The sequence below is a fragment of the Anser brachyrhynchus genome (genome assembly GCF_964034855.1).
Source record: "Anser brachyrhynchus genome assembly, chromosome: 6".
NCBI classification, from domain to species: Eukaryota; Metazoa; Chordata; class Aves; order Anseriformes; family Anatidae; genus Anser; species Anser brachyrhynchus.
Window position 1 is genome coordinate 18,179,765 of NC_137700.1, and position 12,342 is coordinate 18,192,106.

The 12,342-nt window shown below is 38.9% G+C and overlaps 1 non-coding gene across 45 annotated transcripts in view; it reads left to right on the forward strand.

Annotated features, from left to right (window-relative positions):
- LOC308197296 overlaps positions 1 to 12,342 on the forward strand; it is a 722,739-nt gene that overhangs the window by 117,039 nt on the left and 593,358 nt on the right. For 43 of the 45 annotated variants that reach the window (XR_013952725.1, XR_013952726.1, XR_013952751.1 and 40 more), the window contains one exon: positions 9,392 to 9,453. The exons of the other annotated variants lie outside the window; for them this stretch is intronic. This is a non-coding gene — a transcript (uncharacterized protein). The remainder of the gene's footprint in view (positions 1 to 9,391; positions 9,454 to 12,342) is intronic. 45 annotated transcript variants of the gene reach the window in all.

A 12,342-nucleotide genomic window follows, 5' to 3' on the forward strand; every position in this document is an offset into this window, starting at 1 on the left:
GCCCTTGTAACCTTGGGGGATGTTGATCAGGATTTACAGCATCTGGGTTGGAATTTCCCATGGCAGTGCAATTGCCAACTACAACCCCGTCTAGAATACAGTTGCTGGTGGTCTGACAAGCATGTCATTTTGAAACTTTAGACAAACTTGGCTATTTCTGAATTCTGATTGATTAGAAAGGATTTGCAATATTTCTTCCTCTTGATTCTTTCCTGTACCGCTCACCTCCTGCCCTTCTTTCTCTACCTTTTGTGCTTGCAGATTGTATGAGAAAAGCTGTAGAGTCAAAGAAATTCCCCCAGCATTGTTTAGACATTATAGTGCAAACAAAAGAGCAGTGTTGGTAACACAACATACACATGGCCGCGTGAGGAATACAGTGTTCAGAGCATCAGATCCAAGCATTCTGTATCAAACCTCACGAGAGCCTTCTTATCACCACTCTGTCTTGCACATCCTCGGTCTAAGTGTGCACCACATACTGGACAAATTATTAATGGCTATTTGTAATGCCTCAGAGCCTTAGCAAGCTCTTTGGGGTACAAGGTCTGTCATTCAATTCTGGATTTGTACAGCTGCTCAAACAGTGAAGTCTTGCAATGCTACTTTTCACACATTTAGGTGATTTTTTTTCTTCCTATCTTTGTGGTCGTCTGTTTTGTTACTTCATTTTTCAAGCAACAGTAAATCATGTGCAGAGAAAGCTGCTTATCCTCCTAGGTGCAATTCAGGGAATAGCCAGCTAGCCATAGCACATCTGCCATATAACTTTTCCCTCTGGGGTCTGTTTCCCACACTGTGTCTGTCTTTCGCTTGCCTTTCTCTGCAAGCAAAAAACTTTCATAGTTAGCCAGTCAGGGTAGCCAAACTAGAGATACTTTCCTTCCAATTTTAAAGGTTTCTTTTCCTGTCATCTCTTGGCTGTAAGTACCTCGTGCATGCTGAGTCTAAGGTACTCCCTGCCGTAGTTAATTAGTGCTCAAAACCGCAGCTTCTTGCACAAGGAATGACAAATTGGGTTTGTTCGACTGCATGTCCCCATCACGTCATGGACTTTTTAGCAGGTTGTCATAAACAAAAGAGCTATCCAAGATCTGCCAGTTTGTGTACCTGTATCTCAGTGCATCACAAGTTACAAGGGTGTTTAAAATTTCTCTTGCATGTAGGCTAATATTAATGCTAAACATAAGCTATAGCCTACTTTGACTTTGTTATGAGACTGTTGCAAAGATGACTGATGAAGCTTATCAGCCTCTTTCTGTGAGGAGCTACTATCACCTACTTACAAAAAGAAAAAAGTAATTAAGATAACATCTTTTAAATTCTAATACATACTACAAAATGCAAGAGGTGTCTATTAGTAAGCCAGTCACCTGTGAGGATCATTTTGAAACAGATGGTGAAGAAACAATTTAGCCAAAAAGTCAAAATTAGGGCATAGTCCTGGAAAATATTGCCTGATGCTTATTATTACTGTAGTTATGACCCTCAGACATATGTGCATTCATAGTTTCTTGTGCTCACTCTTTTGAATGAAATTTATTGTGCCAAGTTGCCTTCATGGCATGTGTGTGTGTGAAAGAAAGTTCCAGCAACATGAAATACTCCATTTTGGTCCAAGCACACCTCTGACTTTGACTGTTACTGTGTTTGCTGTCTTGCATATTCTAAATCTATAGAGCTCTGCTATAGGGGAACAGATGTTTTGTGTTGGGGATGAACAGACAGCAAGGCATGACTTCTTCCTGGTGTGGAATTCTTCAGATGCTGAATTTAAGCTATTTGCTGATACAAATCGATCCATTTGGGGGGATTGCTTTAAATCTGATGAGCATGTTGTACCTTAGGTTAGTAGAAGACTGGTGTGGGAAGTCCGACTTTTCCCTAGGGGTAACTAGTGGCATTATTTCTTAGTCTAAAGCTTTTGACAGATGGCTGATAGTGACCATCTTTGTTTGGATTTTGATATTTTGTACACCTGGTATGCACAGCACATCTGAGGGAGCCCAACTCTTGCTTGTCAGACTGAGCAGGTATCACGGGAAGGATGAGCGAGCTGTTCCCCCTGAGCAAGGTGCTTGTTGGATCTAGTCTGTATCTCCATGCAGAGCTTGAAATTTGTAGATTACCTCACTAGCACCATTTTGAAATGTCAGAGAGAAAAAAAAAAAAAAACCTTCCAGGCATTTTTCCTGAATGTTAGATCAACTGTTGACTGATTAAAAAAAAAAAAAAAAAAAAAGTTTGAGAGAGGTGCTGCTCTTCAGGCTATTTTTGAAATAGCCAATAAAGTATTGTGAGGTTCAGGACATTTCAATTACATTACTTGTCCATGTTTGAAGACTTTGTCTGTGACATGAGGACTATTCTCCATGTGAATTCTGAGATAATTTCAAACTAAATTTTGAAAAATCTATTACAAGATTTTTCTTTCTTTCATTTCTTTGCTATGTGTACTTCATCTATACGTCTGGAAATAGCGATAAGTATGAATACACTTTAGTAATATGAAAGCATATAGTGGATTTAAAATTTACTTGGGAATTATGCCAAGTAACTTTTTTTGTAATACTTTGCTTTCTAACAGTCAATTCCTTTTATATATCAGAAAGCTATTTTAGGAATTTTTATACATAACAGGATTTTCTGGGCTATATTTTAGAAGTTTCCCCAGGTTCCTTTTTTTAGCTGTATATAGAATCACAGAATCATTTAGGTTGGAAAAGACCTCTAAGATCATCTGGTCCAACCTTTAACCTAGCACTGCCAAGTCTACAGTTAAATCACGTCACTAAGCTCTACATCTAACACATTTCTTGAAGACCTCCAGGGATGGTGACTCAGCTACTTTGTGGGCAGCCTGTTCCAATACTTCACAAACCTTTCAGTGAAGAATTCTTTCCTAATATCCAACGTAAGCCTCCCCTGGTGCAACTTAAGGCCATTTCCTCTTATTTTATCACTTGGTGCTTGGAAAAGAGACTGATCCCCACCTCGTTATAGCCTCCTTTAAGGTAATTGTACAGTGGGTTTTATATGTGAGTGTTTGTGGTCCCATGGAAGGTTAATTTATTTTGTGATATATGAAGTATACAGAAGGGAAAACTGCCCTTAAAGGCTATCTAAAATCCCACTGGTTTTCAAAGCAGAACTCCTAATTACTGTCCACACCTGACTACAGACACATTTAAACTTTTATTTCCAATGGCCTGTTAGTCATCTATTGAGGAAATAACTATGAAAATAAAAATGAACATGAGGAAGATGTATCTCTGGGTGAGAGAATAATGGCATTTAATGTGTATTGAATTACATATCCACAGTTAAGTTTTTTGTTATACTGAGGCCAGAATGTTTGAGCTTACAGAGTGAACTCTAAGGGATAAAATGATTGAAGGGGATGAAGAAGCAGGAACTGATGGTAAAATGACCTTTGTTTTAACAGCCATGCTTGTTTTCCTCTTTTCAGTGTTATAACTAGTATCTGGAATTAGCAGGCAACTTGCTGGGCAACGTTTTTCTACTTGTAGCAAAGCTCAGAGCAGTTCTGTGTGAGATGTATCAGTCATACACTTGCCAGAGCACATTGCTGAGCTAGGAAGGGCAGGATATCTATTGAAAAATGAATGGACAATGAATGATACCTATTAGCTAATCAACTAGTGTCATTCATACTAAAGTAGCAGTCATTTTATTACCACCATTCCTTCAGCCCAAGCCTTGCAACCAAAATGGAGGCTGTAGCTCATATGTCCAATCTAGAAATAATGATGTGTAGCAGATTTGGCTGTTAAAAATTGAGAGAAATGGTCCATTTGGGTATTTAGAATACGGAGCTGGGGAAGAATAAATATGCCTAAAGGTTTTATATATATATAGTAAGACAAAAGTTGAAATAGTAAAATTTAATGTAGAAGTTATCCCTCCTAGCCATTTTCATCTCCTGCTCAGGGGGTGGAACAGTACTTAGACACTTGCATTTCATAGAATAAGCTTTCTTTTTACAGGGAGAGCTCTCACCCACTTTATTTTTTCTACCTTTTGATCAAGTAGCTATGACTAGGTGTCACAGTACCTTTCACCCATTGTTTTCACATCCTGCTTTTTAATGCAGGTTTTAAAGTCAGCAAAAGAATAACTTTGAGTCTTGCTGGTCCGCTGGAGAAAAAGGAGCTTCCTCAGTTGGATCTCAATTATTCATTTCTTGGACTCCACAGCATTGGAGCCAAAGAGATCTGAGTTAACTCCTGACTTGTGTCATAGCCAAATCCTTGGAGGAACAACCTAAATCTTTCTTGCTTTATCATTTTTAAATACGTTCTGTGACAAGTTCACTTTCCAGGAAGGTACTTGTTCTTGTCGGTGGAGAGTAAAACTGGGAATTTAGGTTTCCATTGCAGCTGTAGAAGGTGAAAATGAATGAAGCGTTTTAAAAAAGACATCTTCCAAGAGACAGCCCTTTCTGAGCCCACGACTCTTTGGTGCCAAAATTAATATTTGTTACTAAAAAAGAGAAAATGAAAACTAGCGTTCATTTTGAAAGTGTAATGAAGTTATCACTCAAATTTGAGGAGAAAATAGAAGTGTTCTATAGGTGGGGGAAATAAGCCTATTAAAGTATTTTTAATCAGTTGCAATTTATTCCCATTATTATTGTTTTGAAATACTTTCTTTTAATCCTGGGATCCTCCTGATTATTTAAGTCCTTCTTACGTGCTGTTTTACAGTGTGGAGTTATATTAAAAAAAAAAAAAAAAGGAAAGGAAAGGAAAGGAAAGGAAAGGAAAGGAAAGAAAAGAAAATAAGAAAAGAAAAGAAAAGAAAAGAAAAGAAAAGAAAAGAAAAGAAAAGAAAAGAAAAGAAAAGAAAAGAAAAGAAAAGAAAAGAAAAGAAAAGAAAAGAAAAGAAAAGAAAAAAGCAGAACAAAATCAGTTTTAGCCCAAATCACAGTATGCTTGTTTCTACAGGGAGACATTGCCTGGTGGGTGTAAAAGCTGAGTGTTTCACTTCAGTGAGGACTGCAGATTTTAGCCCTAGCTCTAATTATTAAACACAATCCTGTTTCAGTGTGCCGTAGTTTTTACTTGCAGTGAAAACTTAGTGCTGTAAAAGGAATATTTTTTGAATTAATTAAAAAAGTAAAACATTGCCTAGTTTAAATGACTCACAGTAGCTTTCTTAGGGTGGATTATCATTTTACATTTCACCTTTATATCATCTTAATGTTATTTCTGTCCTAGGCAGTTTAATAAGCTACTCCATTTAAATAAGCTCATTGCCGTGAATACTGGGAAGAAAATTGAGTAAAAAGTCATTTAAAAAGTCAAGTTTAGAGCAGCTCATACTGCCCCTTATGCGCATCTGGCCTGGGAACATATGAATCTGAAATAATGAAATTGGGTTCTCAGAACTTCTATGCTAATTAAAAAAAAAAAAAAAAGAGACTTGTTTTCAAAAAAAATGCTGCAAATGATTCAAGTTTGGCAGTGATATTCCGTGAGCTCCAAATGTAACAGCTTCCATGGGGTGCTAACAATTCCAAGTAGTTAAGAAGCCCTGGTTGGAAATTTTCCTTTCCAGTTGGAAAATGGTGATTTGCCTATATTGAATTATGTGAATCCCGTTGACACTAGATTCAGCACTGTTAAAAAGCAGGTTTGCCCAATAGGTTCTTGCTATACAGCAGCCTGGAAGGTACACAGGCTGTCTGGGACCTCCGCTAGCAGCTCTGTGCTTTCCAGTGTCCTAGGGGTATTTTAAGCTACCTGCAGCCTTCAAATATAACTAGGCAAATCCCAATGTGATGTGCTTTCTGGCTTCTTCCCCTTGTCTCCTTGTATAGTGACAAAGATTGTTAACATATTTTCATTCTGCTCAAAATTTTGTGTTTTTATTGCTAGTATCAAAAATATATTTCATAACAAGAAGTCTCCTGCAGAATGGAAATTCCAGTTCCTACCAGTAAAAAAAGACGAGAACTGGTGTGATCCAGGGAACTTGTGGCCTTTCTGATGCTGTGCAATATGTTCACAAACATCCTATAATTCTGGAATTAGGAAAGCTGTTAAGCAGGTGCTTAAGCAAATCTATCTTTAGGTAAAGTATTCAATCAACAGGAAACAAATAGTTGAATGCCAAGAGCAAATCAATTGGAAATTAAAGGGTATTTCCCCCTCAATTATTTTTGTTGCCCTTGTGACTAAAAAAGGCACAATATTTCTAGATGGAAATATATTTCCTGAATTGGATGTGTTTTTCAGTGTGTGACTGAAATTTCGTATATACCTGGAGGGGTTTCTGTCAGTGCAGGAGGCCTGTGAGCAAGCTGTGGAAGTATAATCCCAGGACAGCCTCTGAGGAGGTTTCCCTGTAAGGCCTGAGCCCTTTAGCCAGGAATACCCAGTTGGTGTCTTGTAATGGGAACATTAAGGAGCAAGAAAACCAGGTGTGATATTTTTCTGTTGTTGTGCTTGTACAGGACAAAAATTAAATCTATATGAAAGAGAAAATAGGCAAATTGGTGATGCAAACTCCACTGGAATCTTCTGATGCAGTGTCCCCCAGTGAGTCTGAGGGGAACGTGCCTTGCCTCTCCTCTTCCCTTGTGTGACTGCCATGCCCAAGTGCTGAACCTGCCCACCAGCTCCAAACTGCCACAGCTCTCCAAGGGGAGAACCAGTGTCATGCCGTAACAGCTTCGGCTAGCCACTCTAAAACACAGGCGTCAGTAAATGAATTTCTGGCTGTTAAAGGTCTTCAACACCTTTAGTCCTCAACTTAGTTACGGTCATGCTTAATTCTCAGCCTTGGAGTAGGTTAATGGGCTTCTCAAAGGTGTCACGTTATTGCTGCGTATATATGACTGCCAAGTTGTTCCTATTCAGGGACACTGCAGCAATGAAGCCCGGGTGAATCCTTTCCAAACAGCTCAGCTGTGTCTTCCCCAGACAAATGCCCTCCTGTATTTTCTCCTTATGCAAACGCCGGTGATAGCTGTGCAGCACACACAGCACAAAACGCTCCCTCTCTTCATAGATGTCTCAGCAGTAATCTAGCGAACCTGCGTCATGCATGCTTTGCATACTGGTTTGTGTAACACGCAGACTGGTATGTCTCAAGGTTAGGCAAGTAGTTCACCTAGCAATTCATGCTCTGGATTCAGATGTAATTTGGAGATCAATGAGTTAAAAAGTGCTTTCCTTCTTAATGGGCTATTGGAAGTATTGCTGCTTTTCTTCATTGCTAAAACAAGCATAAGAAAATGCATTAGTTCTGGAAATTGTGAGAGGGAGTAGAGATGCTGATTGACTGTTATTTTGATAACATGTCTAGAATAATTGTTTTGGAAAAATGATAACACAACAAGGTAGGACAAGTTTTGTAGTTACAGATTCAGATTCAAGGCAAATCACCTCTATAAGGGCCCATCTCATTTCTGCAATCATGATAAATTTGATTGTGCTACTCTGATTATAAACTAGACCAAACTCCGTGGTTATTAACATTCCAGTCTGGATATGTACTGAGTGATGGTGTTGCTGAGAGGTATAATTTTGAAACAGAAAGAAATTGCTGGCTGTGCAACAAGCCTGTCTACATGTGTCCTTCACAGTTAAACACATGGGAGGGTGTACACACTCACTCCCAAGTGTATGTGTGCATACAAAACCCCAGGTAGACATGTATGTAAATGAAAATAGCTGTCATCTAGTTCTGTTCAAAACTGGACTCCACTGTAAATTTTACCAGCTGGCAGCCAGGCTGATGCCTCAGCTCTTGAGGCTGAGCTTTGCTCTGCAGTGCAGTCTGATGGGGCAGAGAATCTCATCTGCACCTCCAGCCCCGCTGATCACATCTCACTTGGTCATTGGCACTATCTTTTACATTTAGTACATGTTGTAGAAATTCGTGCATCTGTGAAAAAAAAAAATCTTTGAAAAAAAATTACAACTATCTCTAAAAGATTGCCACTAACGTTTATAAAAAGTTGTCTTTAAGAAATATGTGCTTTGTCCCATTCAAACTGTTTCTTGTAAAGATGGCTTAGAAGAAATATAACTTCAATCGACTCTTTTACATTCCACCAGGAAGAAAGGATGGGAGCAAGGAAGTGTTTGTGCCTCAGAGAACATTTTGTTTGTCAGCATGGTTTCAGCTTTTTGGTCCCAAACCTTCCCTGTTCCACACAAATGTACATGTGACCTCTAGAGATTGTGCTACTGTGGAGGGGTGTAACAGTGGCTGTGAGATCAGTGAGAAAAAGAGGAGAAGGAAGAGGAGCCAGTGAGATGGGGTTGTAGCTGCTGCCCTTTTTGTAGGAAAAGGGAGAATTGGACCATGATGATGAAATATTAAAAGACATTAGCAGCATCCAAGCATGTACAGTCAGTGCGAGGAGACAGTGAGCTGCCAAGGACAGCAGATGCTGAAGTCACAGAATAATCTGTGTTGGCAGTGACATCATCTAGTCCAACCATCCAGTCAAAGCAGGGCCAACTTCAAAATGAAGTCCATTTCAAAGTCACTTAAGGTTGCTTGGGGCCTCCATCCAGAGGTGAAGGTCCCACAGATTTCCTGGGAAACTTTTCAGTATTTGGCTACTATCTTGGTAAGCAACTTTACAGCTTATTGTAAATTCACTTGTCACAACTTCTCACTTTCTCTCATCCTTTGTCAGGGTACCTCACAGAGTCTGTTACTGTCCTCTACAAACTCCCATTTGGTAGTTGGGTAAAGGAATTAGATGCCTCCTTAGACTGCTCTTCAGGCTGACTAAGCCCAATTTGCTCAGATACTTCTTGCACATTCTGTGTCTCATCCATCCTGACCATCTTTATGGCTTTCCAGTGGACTTTTTCCTCTTGTACGTGTCTTTCTTGTACTTGGGTGCGTAAACTGGGTGGAGTACTGCAGGTGTGGTCTCCCAGGTCTCAAAAAGGGAGAACAACCACTTTCCTTAATCTGTTGGGTACAATCCAAATAATGCAGCTCAGGATCTTAAATTAATTACCGCAGCTCCCAGTGTCTCCCAGGTCCTCAAGAAGACCTGGGGCAGTGGTACAGCCTCTGGTAGGAGAGATTTGTTGTAACTCAGGTTCTGCTCATCATGAGAGCTTCCCAGGTGGCTTGCAGGTGGCCTAAGAATGACTGTAGCCTAGAAGATTTTATTGTGTAAACTGCAAGTAAACTTGCTCTAACTTAAGCCCTGGGTTGCTACTGGTATGATTTTACTGTGTATCTTTTTATGTTGTATGTAGAGATACACTGACAACACAAAGCAACCATAAGCCGTCCAATCTCGTAAGTTATGATGGGTTCATGATTGCTTTAGTCAGCACTGTGCTGCAGCGGACGTACAGGATTGCAGCAACTTCTGTTCTTAATCTTTCAGCGGCTGAGAGTTCACCCTGAGGCAGATGCTCAGAGACTCATTCTGATCTTGTTTGCACCTCGGTAAGTCAGGAGTAACTTCAAGGCAGTAAATTGAATTATGTTGTGGGTCGGGGAGAAAGGCCAGGACAATCTACATGTCACCATTTTTTGTAATAGGCATTTACTTTTTAAAATGATTTAATTTAGAAAGGGATTAGAGTTCTTTGAGCTGCTTTTCTAACCATCTTTATTATTTGCTTTTCATTTGGTTGCTGCCAATACATAATGTTTTCTTTCTTAATCACTTGCTAGCATGGTAATTTTTTAAAAATGTATTCAGATCACAACAATTTTCTGGCAAAGAAAAGCATGAAATTCACTGTCCTTGAAATCTGCATCCGTATGGAGGAAAATATATCCTTTCATATTTCACTGTCAGAAAAGAATAGTAACTGTGAAGTTATATTTATATATTGAACTATGTAATATTCCAAAGGGGAGGAAAAAATATATAAAAGATGCTGATTCTTCTCCCGCTTATGTAGCACGTATATTATTTAACTGACAATGTTCAGATAATAATTTGTTATGAAAACCTGCACGTTTCAGAATAACGTAGGGGATGACACTGAACAGACTGTCATTACTGGCCATATGGCTGTGGTCTCAGACTCCCTAACAGAGTCTTCTAGCCAGTTAGAAAGCAAGAGAAAAAGCTGGTGAGATTTCCAAGTCCATCTCACTTTCTTTGCCCTGAATGCTAATCCTGGTTTAAGATGGAAAACAACTTCTTGAAATATTGCATAAATATAAATGCTTAGCACATGCTTCGTGCTTCTGTTCTTCAAGCTGTTCTCTAGTTTTCCTATTATACCCAGGAAGTGGCAGCAGAAATTCAGAAATCATGTGGACATCAGACCTTTGAAGAGAATCGGTAGATTCTATAGGTAACACAATTCTTATTTAATCTACCCAGCTGAGAACAACAGGTTAGAGTTCAGAACTTGTGATTTATATGAACAGGACCTACACGTTTTCTATGCTATTCCCTGACTTTGTGAATGTAAGCTTCATGTGAGCTGGAGGACTCCTTGTCCTGAACACAAAACGGAGCAGGAACTAAATCTGTTGATTTCTATAAATGAGCTTTCTGATTGTTGAATCTTTCTCATATTATTTATGTTAAGAAATTGGGAAGGTTAGCATATTATTTATTACCTGAGTTATAATGTCAGGAAGAAATAGAGCAGCTACTTTGCTCATTCACTGAGAAAGAGAATTTGGGAAATTATCTTATATGTTTTGCAACCAATGGAATTTTCAGTGCCTTCCCCAAAACAGAATTGTCCCCATCACTGTTTTTGTTTCTCTTTGCCTAGCAATTCTACTTTCATGAAGTGACATTTCTTTTTTCAACTCAGTTTTAGCCTTTCATCCACGTTCTTTATGGTAAGATAGTAACTGAGATGTTTTTGTTTTGTAGAAACACTTCCTCATTCGAAAGAGGGTCCCTGGGAGATACACAAGGATATTCTGAGGCTAACTGGGCTCAGTGAATACTTAATGTGGAGGACAGAGGAAAGACAAGGCTATATCAGAGATTTACCATTTCTCTTTCACTATAGTGACTCACAGATCCCTTCTGTGTCCTTTTTTTGGAATTCGGCATTACCTGAGTTGTTTTGCTCTTCATTTCACAGGGACCACATAGACCCCATGATTACCATTCTGGTGTTTTACATGCCTCTGAAGCCAGAAATGTTGTGTTGCTATTGACATTTTCAGTCCTCTGCCTTTTTTCCTGTCACCCATCACTGGCTGATATCTTTACTTCTCTGGTATTCTGCTATCACATTGAAGACTTGGGCCTGTTTGTTAGTGTGGAGAGCGAGTCCTGGATAACTTCTCTCTTGGCTTTTTTTTTTTATTTTTTTATTTTTCCCTTTGTGTCTCTTTTTAGCATAAACCATTACTAAGAGCCCTCAGGCATGCCTGTTTGGCTCTCCTCCTTCTTTGCCATTACATCTGAGTACCTGATTGATCTAAGTAGCATGTTAGGAGATGGCTGATACTCTTTTCCTGTCAAATAGATAACCTGAAAAAAATAGTCAGTCTTTATGAAAAAGAGACAGAAGCCCATTCCTTGACTGTAGTTTATGAAAGTATATCTCCTTTCTGCTTACACCAGGTACTCACATGGACCCCAATCTTTAACGGTCGTTCCCTGTACATTCACTGTGTTATTACAGCATAAATGACAACAAGACAGTTTCTTGGGCTGCCTTATTTTGATGTGAAGGAAAGGATAATCACCTTTTATCTAAAGCAGGTTTGTGTGCCAGTGGTCTGTCCACTAAATGTGTACATAGCTGCACAGACAGCCTGTTTCTCCTCCACTCTCTGATGAAAAGCAGTCAGAGTAAGATAAGGGAAAAGAACCACGAGGCATAAGAAAGGTCAATACAGACACACAGTTTTGCTTTGAATGTGGCATTACTTTTATTGTATTTGGATATTGGACCCTGGAAAAATATTTAGAAAATAGCAGAAAAGTACATGGCTTGTTACGGTGCTTCAGATGGACAAGACAATCCTGACGTAGATAAAAAAAAAAACAAACAAAAGGCTCACTGAGCCTGGAGCTGTATCACAGAAATACAATATGTATATTGGACTTTTTCTGGTAAGATACTTCAGTATTTTACAGAATAATGCATAGATTATAATAATGTTCTGATTTTTGTCAATGTAGATAAATGTGCCTGGAAACTACTGTGAATACAGCATTTTGCTTCAGGTATTTGTACAGGGAGTTCCATTAACTGTGTATGACCAGAGGGTAAAATTAATCTGAAATTAATAATGTAGAGCAATGCAAGAGGACTAGCGAGTGTGCTACAAAAATGGGTTTTAAAATCTCTACCAACTGAATTTTTAACATTGTACTCAGGAGTGAGCAAACATTATAAA